This window comes from Gordionus sp. m RMFG-2023, chromosome 4, assembly GCF_954871325.1.
Source record: "Gordionus sp. m RMFG-2023 chromosome 4, tfGorSpeb1-WG-v2, whole genome shotgun sequence".
Lineage (NCBI taxonomy): Eukaryota > Metazoa > Nematomorpha > Gordioida > Chordodea > Parachordodidae > Gordionus > Gordionus sp. m RMFG-2023.
The window spans coordinates 33,463,652-33,483,804 of NC_088778.1; positions in this window are offsets into that span (position 1 = coordinate 33,463,652).

Consider the following 20,153-nt stretch of genomic DNA (forward strand, 5'->3'; position numbering starts at 1 on the left):
AATGAATCGTCAGTTTAGGTATTATTATATGTCATCTTTAAAAAATATATTTTTAAAGAACTAAAAAAATAAATTTGATTCTAAAAATAAAGCGAACATTTTTTTAAAAAAAAATAATAGGAGGAATAACAAATATAAAAACAAAAAAAATATATAGAGAGAGATAGCGTTAGATTTGCATCAATGACAATGCGTCAGGACATAGGAATAAATTGGCCTCTTAGTTTGTAAGAAAGAAAGAAAGAAAGAAAGAAGGAAAGTTTAATAATGATATGGGTAAATCAAAATGGCGTTCACAGCTAATTTGCATATACGAGAAAAATAAAATTATTTATATTCACAAACCACGGATAATTAGAAATAATCGTTTTCCTTTTTTTTTTAAATTTGAATACACAAATAAACATTAAAAAATATACTAAATAAAATAAATGAAATAAATAAATAATAATAAACCTCGAAAGGTATATTGAGAATTGTCGACGTAGCTGAATTTTTGACATAAAATCTAAATTTTCTATACAATCCATAATCGGGTAATTCCCGTCGTACAGCTACGGTTAAACCGCCCGCGTTGTATTCTATCGCTAAATTGGCGGTAGAAACTATTGCGTTAGTACTGGGAATTCTTACACCTTTTTATAATTACAATATATTTACGATTATCATTATTTATAATAATAATTTTTCAATAAAATATCAATTTTTTTTTATTTACCTATCACGTATATCGGTGGTACGTAAAAAAGCATTTCAAAATGGCACGCAAATTCCGGAAATGGCTTTTTTACGGCAAAAAATTGTGTGTTCGTGGGAATCTCTTGATAATTTATATAAAATATAAAATATTAGCGGAATCAATATAAAATTTAATTATGTAAGCATGGACTAATCAAAAAATCTTCCCTGTTTCTATAGATTAAAACTATCCTATTTATATAGAAATCCCTTATAAAGCCTCATAATATAAGATTTTTTTTGGGGATGCGACAGTAAAAAGAAAGAAAGTTAATGTTATAGTTTCCTTTCTAAATATTTCCTGAACCCTCAATCCTAGGAACTTAGCAATAGACGTTCCTCTTAATCAGAGTCTGCAGGGAACATATCTATCCCTGAAAAAAAAATGTCTGGATCTTAATTGACCATCAATATATTATAAGTATTAAGTATTTATCCCACATTCTAAAGGCCTATATGAGATTTCGGTCGATATTAAAGAACAATCGTAAATATTGTGCGAATAAATTTCCTAAAAAACAAAATAATAAAGCATTTTCCTTTCATTCTTTCTACTAAAGAGAGAATAAGACTCACTCCCTGTTCAGTGATGGACAACCTCTTCATGACAGAATATTCACTGAAAGTAATTCCCCGCTCAAAAACATATACAACCCTATTTCATCTAAAAATTTAATTGAGAAACTCCCACCCCATTAGAAGCTTGCTAACTATTATGCGACCCCCAACTCTTAATTGCCCCCTCGACACCTTTTCAAAAAGTTAGAGGCAAAATTCCCCCACCTGTTCACACAGATGATAGGCAAAATTTAAAAACAACCTTAAATACCATCTTCTAGAAAATGCTTTCAACCCTTAACACTTCAGCACTGGTTTATTTTTAACAAAGCATCGCTTTTAATTTTTTAAAAAAAAAAACAAATTCACTACTATCTTCAATAACGATTGTTAAGTTTTTCTTTCGAATTTACTAAGAAAAACATTCCATTAGATAATGTTTCATAAATTTTTTAACTTCTTTTAACGAAAGAAACATATATATAAAAATTAATATATAATATAACTATTTTCAATAGTTAAATATTTACTGTGGGTGAATGATACTGGTTTAAGTTGAAATTTTTCATCATCTAAAAATATATTATCTCTTCCGCCGTTCAGTATACAGTTTTGTAATAGTTTACGACCAACAATGGGGGTACCTATATATATATATATATATATAATTTAAATATACCTAAATGACTTTATTACTAATATAAAACAGTTTAATAAAATCAAGATGGTTTATAATTGAGTTATTTACAGGGGAGTTAATCCGACAGGTTCGAGAATTTTAAATTTCATGTAATGGAAAATCTTGATAACAGGAACTTTATCGAAACCGGTTTCCTAAGATGGGTCCAAACCTGCCCCTGGTCCATATTACCCCGGGTTTAATGAGTTGTCCTTAAATCGGTCCCCGTTTGTTCTGTGGTTTCGAAATGGCCAACCAAACAATTTAAAATTCCTGAACCAGGGTTCAGGTTAACATCCCTGGTTTATTTATTGACCAATGAAGCCTTCTATTGCATACATCATGCTTCACTCGATTTAATCAAAACTATTTAAAAAAAATTTTTTTTTACCCCTCTTAACAGATTGTAATACTAAATCACAATTCTTATAGCAAAATATATTTATAGCAGATATTTAGTGTTGTAAAACGGTTCATTATAAGGCCGATCTTTAAAAATGGATTACTCAATATTTCATCAAAAAAAATATATTATGGAAGCCTTAAGATTAGATGCCATTGAAACATCTATCAAAGATATCTCGAGGTTTAGGCAAAAAAAAAGCAAATAAATTTTTAAGAAATACAAAAAAATCAAAAATCATTACCCATAGATTTATAATTAAAAAAATTCTTGTCAAATCTATCACATTCTAAAAATATAATAATACATATATATATTATATTTTTTCGCTTACCATATTTGACACCCAGTCCATAGTTGGTCGCGTAGGCGAAGAGAGTAAGAAGCACGACCTAGGGAAGAAAAAAAATAAGATTAAAACCTTGTTTTTATGTTGAAATATAAATTCTCACTATAAAACTAGAGTCCATTTTAGGTAATTTAATTTGATGATCAAAATAAAATTTTATTCTAATGCGACTAAATTATTATTAATTTCAAAAGTCTTTAAGTAATATATTATATTTTTAACTATAAAAAAATAAACCTACACACTTTTCCCAAAAATTTGTAGAAATTTGATATTTTGTCAATAGCCACCTATATATCTAATTTTTAACATTACATTAGTTATTGAGTTGCCTTGGTATTTGATACTAAAATATGTTTTTCGAACAATGTTTACAATATATGATATCTTCTACAGTGTTATGTTATTATATTATGATTCAAGGTTAAGGTTATGTTATTTTTTTTTTTTAAAGGTAAATTACAGTATTTTTTTCAATATTTGTTGTATCTTTCAACCGATACAATACGAAAAATTTTAAATAAGTGAATTTATTTTAGTTACCGTACTTTATATAATATATTTTAAATATATTTATTAAATTAAACTTTAAATAATGTATAATAAACCCCCTGGGATCCCCATCCTGTAGGCTAAATTTCTACTCCATATTATATTTAATAAGTTTATATGACCATAACATATTTATGGATGATAATAATAAAGCGACCAATATATTTTTTTAATTAAAATACTTTTAAGATTAATTCATTTTTTTATTTTAATTATATATATTATATATATAAACGAAACACGCCAATTGCTTTCGAATTTTCTAAATATTATAAGCACATAACCCATCTAGTTAGTTTCAGAAGAAGAAAAAATCTCATCTTTCCTACAGAAGAACTTAGATCTATACGTTGCCGCTCAAGGCAAGACTCCACGGACCTATAATAATAAATTAAATATTTTAATTTAAAAGAAGAATAAATAAAACAGATTATAAAATCAATAGCGTTTAACGGCTGTACATAATTATTCTTGATTTTATGGAGGTCTATAAAGGGTTAGTTTGTATTCCCTAAAGTATAATTGTTTCAGATAATTAAATCTAATAGTTATTTTATATTCGCGAGAAAATACTGCATTTTAAAAAAAGATACACTTTAAATATAATATATTGTGTTACAAAAATTATATATCTATATATTTTTGTGGGGAAAAATTAATCTAGTGTTTGCAGTAGTCTGGTCCGTTCCTATTTGGTCTCATCTGACTCTTGGATCCGACGGAAGGGTTCGGTCCTCCATAGACCGATTAAAAGAGATTAAAATTTTATGAATTGCTTTTTAGCTAATATACATGAACAACGTTAAACATGATTATTTAAATGCCCTACACTTTATAACATCTCATTCATCGTTACATTTTTATATCTTCAGTTTCGTTCAATTCATTCGTCAAGTTATTAAATTTAATAGGGACCGATGGTCCCACGGTCTTGTCTCACTTAAATTAACAGTCCATCTGTCCGAAAATTAAGCCTTCACTTTAAAACTCAGAATTGGAAAGGAGATCTCAGTGCACACAAATAATCACTTCCCCCCCCCCTTAGAATAATCCTGGCTAAGCCTATGCCCCAGGTTCATAGAAACTCAAATAATTTTACGCAGAAAATGATATGTTCCAACCAGACAAAGGTGCCATAGCTCTCATTAAAGCCAATTACATGAGGGTTCAATGGTAGTCTACTAGCCCCCCTCGCTTTATCCCTTTCCCTACCTGTTATTGTTATTTTTATAAAAAATTATTTGTACATATTTCTTTTCTCACATTTTAATATTGATTATAATCGAGCTCATATATTCATTATTTGTATTTTAATTATATTAATGAATGTATTAAGAAATATATCCTGTAAAATCTTTTTTTTTCTCATATATCTTTCAATTTTTATATTATTTAATTATATAGATTTAATATACTCCATGTATAAAATATTTTGAAATAAATTTGGGGTAATACAAAAATATCTTCTTCCACTGGTTTTCAAAAAATTAATTAACAATAATATTAAGGTTAAAATACAATGCAAGGGAAAACATTAAACGTAACAAATTTATATTAATTACAATAGAAATACCATTTTTAGAAAAAAACATATTGTATGAGAGATTTAAAGTGGGTTAGTCATGAAAACCATTGTTCTGTAATAGCATTTTAATAAATTTTGCATATAAAAATTTGATAATTTTATTATTAATTTGTTCTTTCAATATGGTTATTCTTTTAATTTATCGTAGGTTCTATCAATACCCAGACTTTAATAAGTGTAAGGGAGGTTTAAAAATGATGCATATCATATCATATATTTTATATCAAATTTGTAATAATAAATCTTGATTACGAAGTTATATTTTGTTTAAATTTAGATTTATAAAATTTGAATATTTTTATGAAATCATTATATAATTGCAATATTTGAGTTATTTTTATATAGTTTAATTTTTAATGATAATTATGATTTATCGAACGAGATTTTCAGGATTTATAATTTTAAAGAAATTTGGTTTTTATAAATTGTCATTTCTTTTATATTAATTTTTTTTTAATATAATTAGGAGATTCTTTATAATAATAGGAGCGAATTGTAATGAATGATTATTCTTTTTTTCCCCATTTACCTTAATAAAATTAGTTTCAAGTTATTAGTCATTATTCCTAAGTGATGACCAATTGTTTGATGCTGTGATCGAAGTAAGGTAAAGACCAATTTTTTTTTGATAATATATTTTTTGTTTCGGGAAATATTGTGGAGTATTTTGGTTATTTAGAAGGAATAGTGATAAAAAAAACTGTGAATCAGTTTAACTGTGAAGTGATAGTAAAAAATTGTGGAATGGAATTACAGTGATGATTAAGTGTTGGTGAAAAGGTTTTATGTATTGTGGCTGGTTGATTTTTAACAATTATATGATATTATTTAACTTTGCAAATAGTTTAAAAAAAAATTGGTATAGAGTTAATTGTTAATTTTTTTTTATAAATAATATTTGGAAGTGAACTGTTTTGAAAAAAAAAAAAAATTTAGTGTTAAAATTAAATGGTAATACCTTTACCTACGTGTTGAGATAAGTTTATTCATATTTATTTTCTAATTTTTTAGGGCGGGTTAAAAGTTAAAGTTTATTAAAACTTAAATAATATTAATATAAAAAATAGTTATAATTTAAGCTTTTATGAACTCTTATTTCTTGACCCTGCCTTAAAATTTGAAGAAAAACTCATATCAGCAAGTGTTATAAAGGCAGGCATTATTTTTCGATTTATTTTAAATGTAATATTTATTAAATATCTATACCTTAAAATTAAACAAATTAATTATCATAGAAGGAGAGAATATTTTAAATATTAACAATTTTACAAATAAATTTAATTAAAAAAAAATAAAAATAAAATATGAATTATGTGTTTCTATTAACCCTCGTTTCGATTTATGAGTGTATTAACAGTAACTATTAAACAGTAATCTCTATCTAAATTTCTATTTTATTGTATTAGTTCAAGTCAATCCAAGTAAATAGTTTTTTGATATTTTTTTATTTATATTTATCGTACAATTTGCTAGATCGAAATGTGATAATTTGTAGTAAACATCGTCGCCCTGGTAAACTATTTAATTTATATGGCACGAATGTTAAAAATATTAATAAATTACTCCTAGCTAATATCATTTGCAAAGAAAAAGGTATATTTATTTGAATAAAACATGAAAATTAAATTAACATTTGCTTTTTGATATATCCTTTCATTTACCAGATGGAATATCAAGTACCATACAAGTACAAGGTTTTTAACCAATTATTACCAATATAGGAATTGTAAATGTAAAATAAATATAAAATATTTTAAAAAAACCTTTCAGTAAAACCCTTTCAATATTCCATTTCCTGATGTCATATTGCCTAGTGTTATTCTAATAGGAGTTTGGAAAAGGAACTAGGAACCCTCGAACCAGATCATATTTAGCCGGAACCAGAAACCATTTTTTTGTAAATTTAAAACCATAATTCGAGAAACTCTCATTCCATTTGCGTAATTACTTTATAAATTGTAAGAAAATTAAGTAATTATTTAAATATAAAATGGGAATATGGTAGGAGGATTGTATAGGTGGATTTCTAAAGAGAATCATATAATAACTGAGAAACTTTGGAAGGAAAAGATTTTGTTCGATAATTATTTTTGTGTAAGATAGATCTATATTCAATTTGAGTGTAGAAATTCGTAAGGAATGACTGAATATCACTTCACCAGAAGTGAATTTGACATCAAAAGTTGATTTATAATTAATAATCTGTTTTTTATTATAGATATTACCAATCAATATTGACGTTTTATTTATATTTTTATTATAGAAAATGTTGGAAGTTATATAAATGGTAGGCTTTTTAGTTATATACAAAATTATTAACGAATTGTTTTTTAATTTTTTTTATAGAAAACTTAAATAAGATGGAGTATTATATCGAAAGTATATCACTAATTAATAATAACTTTACATATTGTTTAAAATTATTTAAAGGTTCACATTTGTGGATAGGAGTAGGTAAATGAAAATTTATTTTTTAAAGAACAATCATATTAATTGTGAATACAATAGGAACTATAATGTCACATGAAACACTTACGATTGATTTAAGTATGAAAATTGTAATAAATTAAATGTATAGCCCTTTTAATAGAACAAGATGAGAAACCAAATGGTAAATTGTATTTATTAGTTCATTTGAAATAAATTTTAAATAAAATTAGATTATTATTTGGATCGTACGCTTTAAATGACTGATAAAATATGATTATTTTCATAAGAATTGCAGATAACTTCTTAAACCTATGCAGTAATAATTCTTATTTGAGATCTGTTGGGTTTTAAAAATGAAATAATTTTCAATCATTTTAAGAGAAAAAATATAAAAGTATAAACTATAAGAAAGTTTTGATCATAAAATATATAATATACTTCAAGTAGCTAAATGTATACTAACAGATTTGATTAAAAGAACTCTAATACAGAAAATTTAATATACTAAAATTTCAAAAATTAAATTTTCAAAATTAAATAGAAATAAAATTTATAGGAGAAATTTTAGTCGAATGTATAGAATATAAATGAATTTAAAGAAGGATAATCAAATTATTATGTTTTACTTGGCTTGAATATTTCATTTTTAACTTAATTATTTTTTTATTATTCATCGTCTTCTTTTGATTCTACTATCTTTTATTGGCTATTAAATTATTTTTTAACATTAATTTTGATTTTTTATAAAGTGACTGTCAAAAATGAATTCATGTTTAATTCAGGTATAATTATAAATTTATCAAGTATAATATAAACTATAGTTTCTGCAAAACGAAAGAACTTATAATATTATTTAAAAAATATATTATATAAAAAGTATATTCCTTAAAAATATCATAATAAAGCTGTTACAGTGAAACGACTAGGTATAATAGTTTTCATTTTAAAATATGAATTACCCTAAATTCACCATAATTCAACGCCTCGATTTGCACCAAATGCATTGCCTAAATTTAATATTTTAAAACTAATTAAATCACAATTTTAATGAAGATATTAACTATGGCCAGCCTTGGGATTACGCCTCCAGAGAGTGTTACAATTATTAAATAATATTATTAATTATCATTTATTATCTATATAAATGAATTAGAAGATTGTACAGTATGTTGTGTGCCGATACTGAATATGTTTTTTTTAAAATAGGAATGATATTAAAGTTAGGGAAAAATTAAATCCTCCCTTCTTTATTAATATTTTATTTAAATCTACTATATAAAATAAACCCCGCAATTGGGTACTTATAAAAATCATTTCGCTCCTTTTAAATAATTATCTTTATACAATTATCATGTATTTATAGTGATCAACTCATTTTTGTTATCCTCTCCTTATATTGAGATAAGAATTCCAATGAAATTTACTCGAGTAACCTTAAAAACTATTATAGTAACTTCTTCCTACTAATCCCTTTACAGTAATGCTTCATAGTGATCAAAATGGTTACTAAGAAAATATAGTTAGTTACTTGATGTAGTCACATAAAAAGTTTTTGTCATATAAGAACCACACGCTATAATAAAGTTCTCGCTCACTTAGATAAGGGGCTCACAATAAAGAGTTCGTCTAAAAAAAGATTTGATATTTATTACCCTTTTACTATAAGAAAGTGCTATTTTGATAAAATGCTTATTATAAAAAGGTAGTTACTAAAATTAGGCAATCATTATAAAGATGCTCAATATAAGTACGTTCATACAATAAAAATAATAGACAGTACTAGATGGCAACCACTATAAAGAGGTTCTAATCATGACCAGGTGTTTAAATAGAAAAATATTTACTACAAATTGGTAGTCAATATAATAATTAAGCCAAATTTAAGCGTCAATGTTTACGTACAACGTACTTAAATGGGATTGTAAAATTTGTAAACGTTTTTTTTTCGTGTTTTAAAAGTTCATAATAATTTGTTTTTTATTTTATTAATCGTAATTTTTTTCATTTTTTTAAAAATAAAATCACTTTAAACATGGAAGTTCTTTTTATATAAAAAAAAATACACATATGCTAGACGCTACTCAATTTGTATGCATTATAACAATGCATTCAGAGATATCGAGAATTCGTGGTCAAGTATACAAAATATGATATAAATAAAATAATTTTGCACAAGTCTTTGATACTCCGCCACGAATTTCCGCTAAAGGTGAATGCAGGGTAAAGATTCATTCCTTCTAAAAAGGTTTGCTTACTATAAACAGGTGATATTCGTATTATACGGAAGTGCGTAATATAAGGGAGGTAATCTCTATATGAAAACGTTTTCATTAAAATAATTCAAAATTCTCATTTAATGATTCCAAATATATCGTGAGGAATTTTAGATCCCAAATGGATGCATGGGGAAATTTTAATATATATATAATTTTAAATAGCTAATGACATTACACATACACATATTTGTATTAATTGATATCTAGAAGGAGTAAGCGGCAGCATTATAATATATATAGGTATGATCATTTTTGTATTAGAATCTACATCATAACCATTATTATATACATTCCTCTTTTTGATTGTTACATTAATTATCTCCATCAAAATTATAATTCGTTAGCTTTCAAGTTTGTATTTCTCCTCTCTAACCATTGTTTTCTTTATCTTCTTTAACCCTTTCACGTAGTGTTGTTAAATGGGCTAACTCAATATTGTAGCCAGAAAGATATTGTCTAAACCTCGAGATTTTCGATAATATTTGTCCTAGATCTTTATTCCATCTACGATCAAAATCTTCAGGCTTGCACCATATTTTTTCTGGAAACATTCAGTTAGCAAATCGAGACTTTTAACAACACTACTCTTCAAGTTTCCCGGATACGCAACATAGTATACAAAATCACGGCATTTACATCGCCACAAATTCGCCCTAGTGAAGGCAGGGTAGATCATCTTTACTAAGTTATCTCCTTCATTATATTCTACTCATTCTTTTTTTTAAAATTATCTTTCTTAGTTATTTTTTTAAAGTTCTATTTAAAAATTTTGCTAAAAACAAATATAGAAAGAAAGAAACCTTTTCCTTCCTTCCTTCCTTCCTTCCTTCCTTCCTTCCTTCCTTCCTTCCTTCCTTCCTTCCTTCCTTCCTTCCTTCCTTCCTTCCTTCCTTCCTTCCTTCCTTCCTTCCTTCCTTCCTTCCCTTCTTCCCTCCTTCCTTCCCAAAGTGGTCTAAAAAAAGGATTGATAATATTCCTTTAAACATTTGACTTCATATGTTGTTACTAATGTTTTTATCGTAGGTTTAGAATTAGAATGCTACAAATGCCAAATTTGTGAAAAATTGAGGGAAAAAAACGATTTTAAAGTAAGATTTAAATTATAAGAAAAAAAAAGATAAACGTTAGCCTCAAAATTTTTTACACTCAAAACTATTTTGTGAAGATTTTATTCGATAAATTAATAATTCAAGTGGAGCAAAATTAAAACTTTATAATTTATATTATGTTCAAAATGTTTCAATTTTGTTTACGAGAATTTATTAAATAAAAGCCAAATGAACAGAGGTAACTACTATAAATCAACAAATTAAGTCTTATAAATGTCACGTGGGATCTCTTCTCTGGGACTACAAATAAATACATTAGTATGAAATCTTTTTTACATTGTAACATCAATCTTATTATAGTTATTTTATGGCGCATAAATTTATAATTCATAATAGCAAAAAGAAAATCTTTTCAAAATATAATCATTTAATTTTTTACCTTTAGGAAAAACATTTATTACCCATGAATATAGTATATAATAAAATTTATTTGACAGAATATTTAATCAATTATTTTAGTCTTTGATAAATTCACAATTACATCCGAGAGAGGTAATCCAAAAATATATTAAATATTGTAACGAACATGTATTTTATATCTTTTTTAAATGAATTTTATCAGACACGATTAAGCCATATATTCTAAAGTATAATGGTATGTAAAATAAATGTTATTTAATTTTGTTCACAATTTAAGATTTAAAATTGAATTACGAGGGATAAATATTTTAGGCTCGGATTAGCTTGCTTGTTAAAAGGCTAGATTCTTGAAAGCAGATAGCCCAAGATTTTAACCAAAAAATATGGCGCAGGTTTTGGATATTTATCTCATAGATGTTAGAAATTTTTTGACATCTTATTACCGAAATCTCCAAGCTTACGCATTATTATGATGAACTAAAATCTTATTAACAACACTGACTAAGAGCCCCGTTAAAATTTTAGTGAACCTCATGATTCTCCTTAGATTGGAATGGCATTTTCATCTTCTTTTATTTTAAAATAAACCCCTCCTCCCTCTCTGTTGCTTCAAATACGGACGACCTGAAATATATCTTGTATTTAAAACAATTATATATCTATATATAAGATTGTGCCTTTAAACTATCTGTATTTTGTATGTTAAAGGTTTTATTTTATTTAAAATGATTCGTAAACTACTAATAAATTTTATGTTTTTGTTATCATTGTTGAAATATTAAAAACAAATTATTCATCAATCAAACCACGCTTTAATTTAACATCCTTACGTTAACAGATATCATATTTTTTACATACAGAATGCACACAGTTTAGCATGAATTTGCGGCTATAAAAATTCAGCATATTTTGTACACTTCACCGCTAATTAGTGCTAACTGTGAATGCAGGGTTACCCATCCATCACAATTATCAGAGAATTCGCAGCGGTGATTACAATAATACAGCGTATTTTGTATAATTCGTAATGTTAAAAGATAAATATTTCAAATCCTAAAAAACTTTATATTTTTAAGATATCTAAATAAAAGAGAATAAAAATGAATAACACAAGATTTTTAAGAAAATATATATTTCACTTTCATGGACCACATAAGTATTTGCCTTTATTATTTTTCCCTTAATTTTTATTAGGTAGAAATTTAGATGACCCGAGTAAATCGTTTTTTTTTTAAATTTTATTTAGATTCTGATAATTATCATGTTCAAATATTTGTGCCATCCATAATCCAAAATCTTCAGTTGCATAATGTTTTTTTTTGGGTTAAAATATTGAGTTTTTTAAAAATCAGTTCAGATCTGGCTGTTAAACAAATCTAATTATATTAAAATTTTGAAATATTTGAAAGTTTTGAAACTTGTCAAATTTTACAAAAAGAGATTCTAGCCACTATATTTTGAAAAATCTATTATTTGAAAATCAATAATAATTCTCGCTATAAGAGATCATCCTTAATTGCTATTTTATCGCTACGTTGAAAATGCTTAAAAACGGATATCAAAATATAGGCGACCAAATTGATGCAGCTTTTTTAAACTGCGTGTTAAAATTTAAGAAAATTTATAGGGCAATTTTAATTCTCGAATGTAAATATTTTTAATTTTAGCAGTCATACAGTACACATCAAAATAACTTATCTATCTTTTAATTCGTGCTTAAATTAATAATAGGTTATCATTTCTAAATAAGCTTATTAAATTTAGATATGTATTCGGTATAATTCGTATTATTTATTAGTACATTTTTAAAAATTTGTATTTTATTTTATGCTTGTATACATTAAGATAGTTAAATATTTTGTGTTTTCGGATCGGTCCTGCCTCATTTCTTCAACGCTTACAATCTTTTATAAATGAGATATTTATTTTCCATCTTATAAAATCGAAAAGTTTTTAAAGGAGTGTTACGTTGACCAGGATAGAGACTTTTCTCGTTACAATATTCTTAGTTTCAAATAACTTGCATTATTTATATGTGATAAATTTTGTAAAAAGAATAATAGATTTTTTCAGTTCTATTCTCCAATCAATATGTGAATTTTTTTTTAAATAGATAGTTAAAACTCCATTAAAAAGATTAAAATCCTCTGCTATATTTGATAGAATTTAAGCGAATTTCTCTAAAAATTGTTGATTTTATTTTTATTCCTGCATTTAGGGGTTTTGGGGTTAGATAGCAAAAAGTGCATAAAATATTTTCCAGATCTTATTGTTAGACAGATAAGAATATTTTATTAATTTGAAAACCCCCTATTAGAAAACTAGGTAAGAAAGAAAGAAAGAAATTATAAATTTACGGGAAAATCATTTTAAGATTTTATTGGGTTTTCTTCTATTTGTTTTATTAGACTTATTTATGCTAAATTTAATATATTCTTATATATAATATTAATAAAAGATTTTGTGTCAAAAATACCTCTATGTTTAATATTTTCATTAAATCTTTTGTAAATATATTTAGATGAAAATATGGTTATTTGCAGAAAGTATCATAACGACAGTAAGCCATCTACAATTTGTTTTACATTACTCTAAAATACATTTAAAATTACTTATTTTAGATCATATCACTTGTGGAGACAAAAGTATATTTATTTGAATAAAGAATAAATTTTTTATTTACAATAGTAATATATATATAAATACTATTGAATAAATAGCAATTTTATAAGAATCAAAGATTCAAACAATTAATTTAGCATCAAATTGGGAAAAATTGTATAAGTTTTGTTTATAATACTCAGAGTAAATTATTACAATTATTTATATTAAATATTCAATATAGCAAATTTTTTTTTATAGTTATAGAAAATGTTAAAAGTTATATAAATGGTATATCTATTACATTACAAGAATTTACATATATATATGTTCATATACCTATAGATCACTTAAATAATATGGAGTATTACATCGAAAGTATATATCTTTATATATTATATAATCCATTTAATATGTTTAAAAACTACCTTAAAAGGTTCAAATTTATGGATCGGAATTAGTAAATTTAGACAAATTTTTTAAATAATATTATATAATTAAACTTATTAGAATTAGGATTAAAATATGAAAGTCTTAATATAAACTTAAGTAATTTAAATTTCAAGAAATTAATTGTATACAGAATAATTTAATATAGTTCAGGATAAAAAGCCCAAAAGTAAAATATGTTATAATATTAATATAATTTGCCTTAATTTTTGTTATAAATAGTAACTGTCAAAACAGTATACGCTTTTAATTCAGGTAAATTAATTTTATCCTAATCACTCAAATTTTTTCAAAAAAATATTTATATTTAAAATTATCGAAAAAGAAGAAAAATTGCATAAAATATTGCTTTATGTTTTTAAAAAATATAAAGGCATGATAGTAAAACGACTAGGTATTTACTATTTGTTTATTTTTTCATATATATATTTCAATTAAAAAGTTTTTTTCTTTAATCTCTCATCTAATTATATTACTGGGACATAAATTAAAACATATTTTTATGAGTTGAGTATTTAAAAATTTTTTTTATTTCTAGAAGGTTTAAATGGTACCCTAATAATATCTATAGGTAATGGTGTATTTAGATTAATATATTTTAGCTCGTTTTGGTCATAGAATTGTCTTTTTTTCACAAGGCAAATGACTTTTAAAAACTTAAAAATTTCTTGTTAAATTTTAAAAAAAACTCAACTATGTTTTTTTAAAAAAGTTCTTATATTTTACTGATAAAGAATACATGATTAAAATAGCTGATACATGTTCTAATTTTAATAAATCAATTTTAAATAATGTTTAATTCATGTCATATTCCCAATATATATGGTTATGAGCTTGTTAGAAAGAAAAAAGAAACTAAAAAATATCTTAACAAATATAATATTTTAATTTTATTTTAGGAAGCAACAAAACTGTTCAAGAACCTAGTATATAATATAATAAGAATATTTAATCATTAAAACTATTATTTTAGTTTTTGGGAATATTACAATTACATGTGAAAAAAGTGACAAAATATACATATAAAAAATGTATTTAATTTTACATTTTATTTTAATAGATACAAATAGTCTCTACGTTCTAGAGCATAATGGTATATATCTATATAAAATTAATAAGACTTTATTTTGTTTTATTTCGAATAAGAAAAAAAATTGATTAAGAATGTTAGTTATTTAATTTTAAATAATATTATAATTTTATTGATGCTTTCTTTGAATTTATCTTTTTTACCATGATTTTAAAATATTGTAAATATTATTATGTGTTAAAAATATTATTTTATTATTTTATTAATAAATTTATTAAATTAAGATTTAATTGTCTATCTGAAATCTTATAAGATTAAAATAATTTATTTGATTACTATTAGAATTTTTTTTGATTTATTTGAAATAAACTTAAAAATATTTTGTTTATCATTTATTTTTAGGTATTGGAAAATTTTAATCATTTTGTTAAATATCACTATTTTTTTCAACTTAAGTACGTAATATAATTAAAAAAATTTTAAATTTAACATTCTATCTTATTAGGTTTATATATAAACGATTCAAGTAAGTTTATATTCCTTTTTAAGTGATTATTATTTTGTGCAATTTACTAATTATTTTTGCAAAATTCGTGAATTCAATCATGTTTCTTTAATGGTAGATCTTTTTATATAATTAAATATTTATGATTTATATTTTTTTAATTAATAGTTATATTTCAAGAATCGCAAAATCAAAGTATCACCACTAATGACAAAATTTTTATAATCAAAAATATATTTCTTCTTTACAATATTATCAGTAATAATCGCGATACGCGATACGTGATAAAAGCGTATTCGTCCTCTGGTTGTGGATACAACATAGCTACGCTAGGTTTTCCTGAAAAATGCATCAAGCTGGATAGTTGGAGAAAGATGAGGAGCCCTTCACACGTTTGTTGGCAAGCCGCACGTACTTGTACGCGCAACAGTCCGTGAACTGTTGCTTAAACGTCTATAGGCTAAAAAAAACAAAAAAAATTGGGCAAAACAAAAGCTTCTACCCAAGAACTGCAAAAATAATTTAATTACTTTAAGGGTGGGTGATGGCTAAATTTTAAGTTTAACATCTAATGTAAGCCTTGATAATTACTATCAATAATTGAGAATGTGTTCATATCAATTGAGATTAGAATTTACTTATGAAAATAAGGAAAAGTAATTTACTTTATATTTTATAAGTTTCCCGTATAATTTATAAAGTTTCTTCCATTTGTATTTTTGAGGTGGCATTGTTAATGCCTAGTTCAATCATAATCTAATATTGTATTTCATTATGTAAATTTAAATGTACGAGTTGTGCATTGTATTTTTGGCTATAACTAATTGGAAGTCTCCTACAGTGAGCCTCTTAAGAAGAGCTATGTAGATCTACTACTTTCAGTCTACGGTACAATGCCTTTATGCCGTCATTTGCGTTAAATGTGGAGCCCTATAATATAGTTTATAACATCGTACTGCAAATTTTTATGCGGTCATAAATTCTTTCCAGCTAGTACGCCTTTTAGATAATACAAACAATCTGACTTTATATATCACATCGTCTAATTAGATATCCTGACGTAGGATTACATCTATTAACTTTGTATCAAAGTCGAACAGAACGAATACAGTGTCCATGCTAAAAATAATCCTAATGTTTGATAAAGAATCATTAAAATCAGGAAGAGACTCTAGATACTTACGACCTACGGGATTCTGCATTCCTTCAGATGATCTTCTTTAAATTCTCTTAAAATCTATTGGAAATTTTTTTATCTATGATATCTTTTACTTTCATGTGGTGTATTTCTGAAGTATAATTCAATGCCTTTGCTCTTTTATATTCCTATTCATGTTAATATTGTTTCGGTTTATATTTTTATTATTTTGTCGAATATATTTTAAAAAAATTTGTCTTGAAATATATTAACTAACATTTTAAATTTTGATTTTAAAGTTTAATAATAAAAATTTATCATTTTTATTAGGTGGTTATTTAGAAGGTAAATGTTATTTCTTTTGAATTTATGATTATTTGGGCCTATATAGAAAATATTTTGTAATTCGTTATTTTCACAAAGGTTCCTTTCTGAATTTAAATTGACCTAAAATTTATAATACTTTTAAATTATGCTAATTGATGTGCTAACTAAATAATTAAATATAAATCTCTTAAACGATACGGATAAACATTTAGTTGAGATTTTATCAAAGAATACTATATATTATATTAAAAACTTGTGAACTATAAAATATTTAACGCTAAACTCATAATTTTTGTTCAAACACATAATGATAATCTCGTATTAGTGTAACCGTTCGTATATGTCTAAAATATCGTACAGCCATATTTGTGTGTCAAATCTAATTCGCTAGTTGATTCAAATGGTAAGTTTGACATATTTTCAAACATAGCCAAATAAGACACCAACGCTCTACAGCAACTAGTTACTAATTATGTCATTATTCAAGGTTTAAAAGCTACACTCATTCCCAACCGTCTCAAGCCCGCTAACTTGTCACTTGTAGATGGAAAGACCTTTTGATATGACAACTATCCTTCTCCTCGGCAAATCATTAAAATATACTTGTAACTTCACTATCTAAAAACTCAAACATCAATCCAGGCCGAAATTAAAAAGAATAAAAAATATAAAGATAACAGATTTACTTTTCATTCTTTTAGTAACATGAACTAATAGCCCACAATAACATTCAACAAGTTTTTAAAAAATCTAGGCGGAAAAATTTGATATTTTACCAATGAACGAGGAATAGAATTTTCATTAGTCAAAATATTTATCAAAATTTTTAGATATAATTAATAGTTCCTTTTCATAATTAGTAAATCTATAATTAATGATACTCTTTAAATTTAGGCTTTTTAATGTTTAATATATTTTTTATTATGCAGTAATGCTTATTATTGGAATTAAAATTATAACGTCATTATGGATTTTTTTTACGGCTTCTGTGTAACCTTGAAAATCAATATTTTTATTTGACTATTATAGCTTACCTTAAAAATCTGATACTATTGCTTTATGCTAGTTATACCGATATCAAGGCAGTACCTTTTGAGATTATTCAAGTTCTATCAGTTTAAGTACTTCTTTCAAAGTATAATTCTTTTATTTATACATATTTCTAATCAATCTCAAAGTTTAAATTTCATGTAACTCATAGGATATATTATTTGATCTTATTAATAAATAAATTATATTTAAGTTTGAAATTTTATATAATTCTTAAAACATCCCCTTTTCGAATCAGAAATATATATGCAATATTTTAATTATATAAAATGTTAGAAAGTATATATTTAAAATATGGTAGGCCACTATTCTTTTAAAAAATATATAAATATATAAATATGTTTATATTTCTTTTAGTTTACATAAATAATGTGAGCATAATTATCGGAGGTATAATATTGTTTGTATTTAATGCGAGTTTCAATTTCATATTCATTATGTTCATAAAATAAGCCTCAAAATTCTTGGGCGGAACGAGTAAATTTATAAAATAGCATATTTATGTAGCAATTATATAATTAAAATTCTTAAGGATCAAGAAATGTAAACTTCACTCTTAAATTAGGTATATATATATTATTAATATAAATGGTTGGAAGGCAACGCGAAAGAATATTAATATATATATATTGAAAGTAAATTAATTTTCAAATCATAATTTTAATATAGAACAAGATGAAAACCCTAATGGTATATTTACAGTTTTGTACATATGAGCCAAGTTTTATATCTCTACTAAAGATAAAATTATTATTGCATTTATTTATAAGAATTAGATAATATAAAAAACTTATGTCCTCTATTAGAGCTCTGTAAGCGTAAAAAAAATAATGGACTTCCCTTTATTTTTCCTTTTTTTTCTGATTTATTATAATTAAAATGTATTTAAAACCATGAATTTTAAAATATATAGGGTTTATTATCTTGAATAAATAGAATAAAATAGATGAACATTATTTATCTATCAAAGTTATTTCGAAATGTTTAACTTAAAAACATAATTTTAAAACTAAGATTAATATGGGAATCAGTGGCGTAGCTACGGGGGTGGTTTTAGGGTTTGGACCCCTCCCAGAGCAATAATTTATTTTTAGATTATACGTTCAAAAGACTTAAAAGTGGTGACTTTATATCAAATAAATACCATTAATATTTATATTTTTTTGGTTTTGATGTTTGTGGAAGGATATTATAATACTATTGAAATTGGATAGTATTATTATAAAGTCATTGAGAATAATCTACTAAATTATAATAACAAATTATTGATGCATTTAAAAAATATATTTATTATATATTATCGAAGATATGGTTATGATTTTTAAGATAAACTCGGCCGAAGGTGGGGCAAAAGGGCCGAAGGCCCATTAAAGGGGGCCTGGGGGGCGTCGCCCCCAGGCTATTATATGTATGGACCCCCTCTAAGGAAAATTCTTAGCTACGCCACTGATGGGAATGTATTATACCAAGCTCTATATTCTATAAATCAGTTGAAAGGTGAACCAATGCACACGTGGGAAATACATAACTAATAAATAATTTAAATAATAGGAAACACAAAAATTAACAGAATAGTAACTCTTTCTTTCTTTATAAAATAAATATCGAATCATGTGTGTATCCGATGAACTTAATTTATTTATATAGGTAGCAAATCAATTGCTAAAATCAAATTTTATTAGCAAAATGTTAAAATATAAAAAAATCCAAAAACATTTTAATAGATATTTAAAACAACTACTTAGAGTAAGGTAGTATTGCCCACTGGGAATTGCTTAGCTGTACTCTTTGGCAGGTAAAGTTTTGATGACTGATAAATAACCTATTAAAAAATATAAATATTTTGCAGGAAATAACAATGCTTTCTTTGTATTTTTTTTTTACTGATAATACAGAATCTATAAATAGTATAAAAAAATTTATCTCCAGTTGTTTATGGGGAAAGTAACTTCGGCAAATGACAAATTGCTCGATTCTAGATTTCAAGCTCATATTTTGAATCGTTTTTACGTT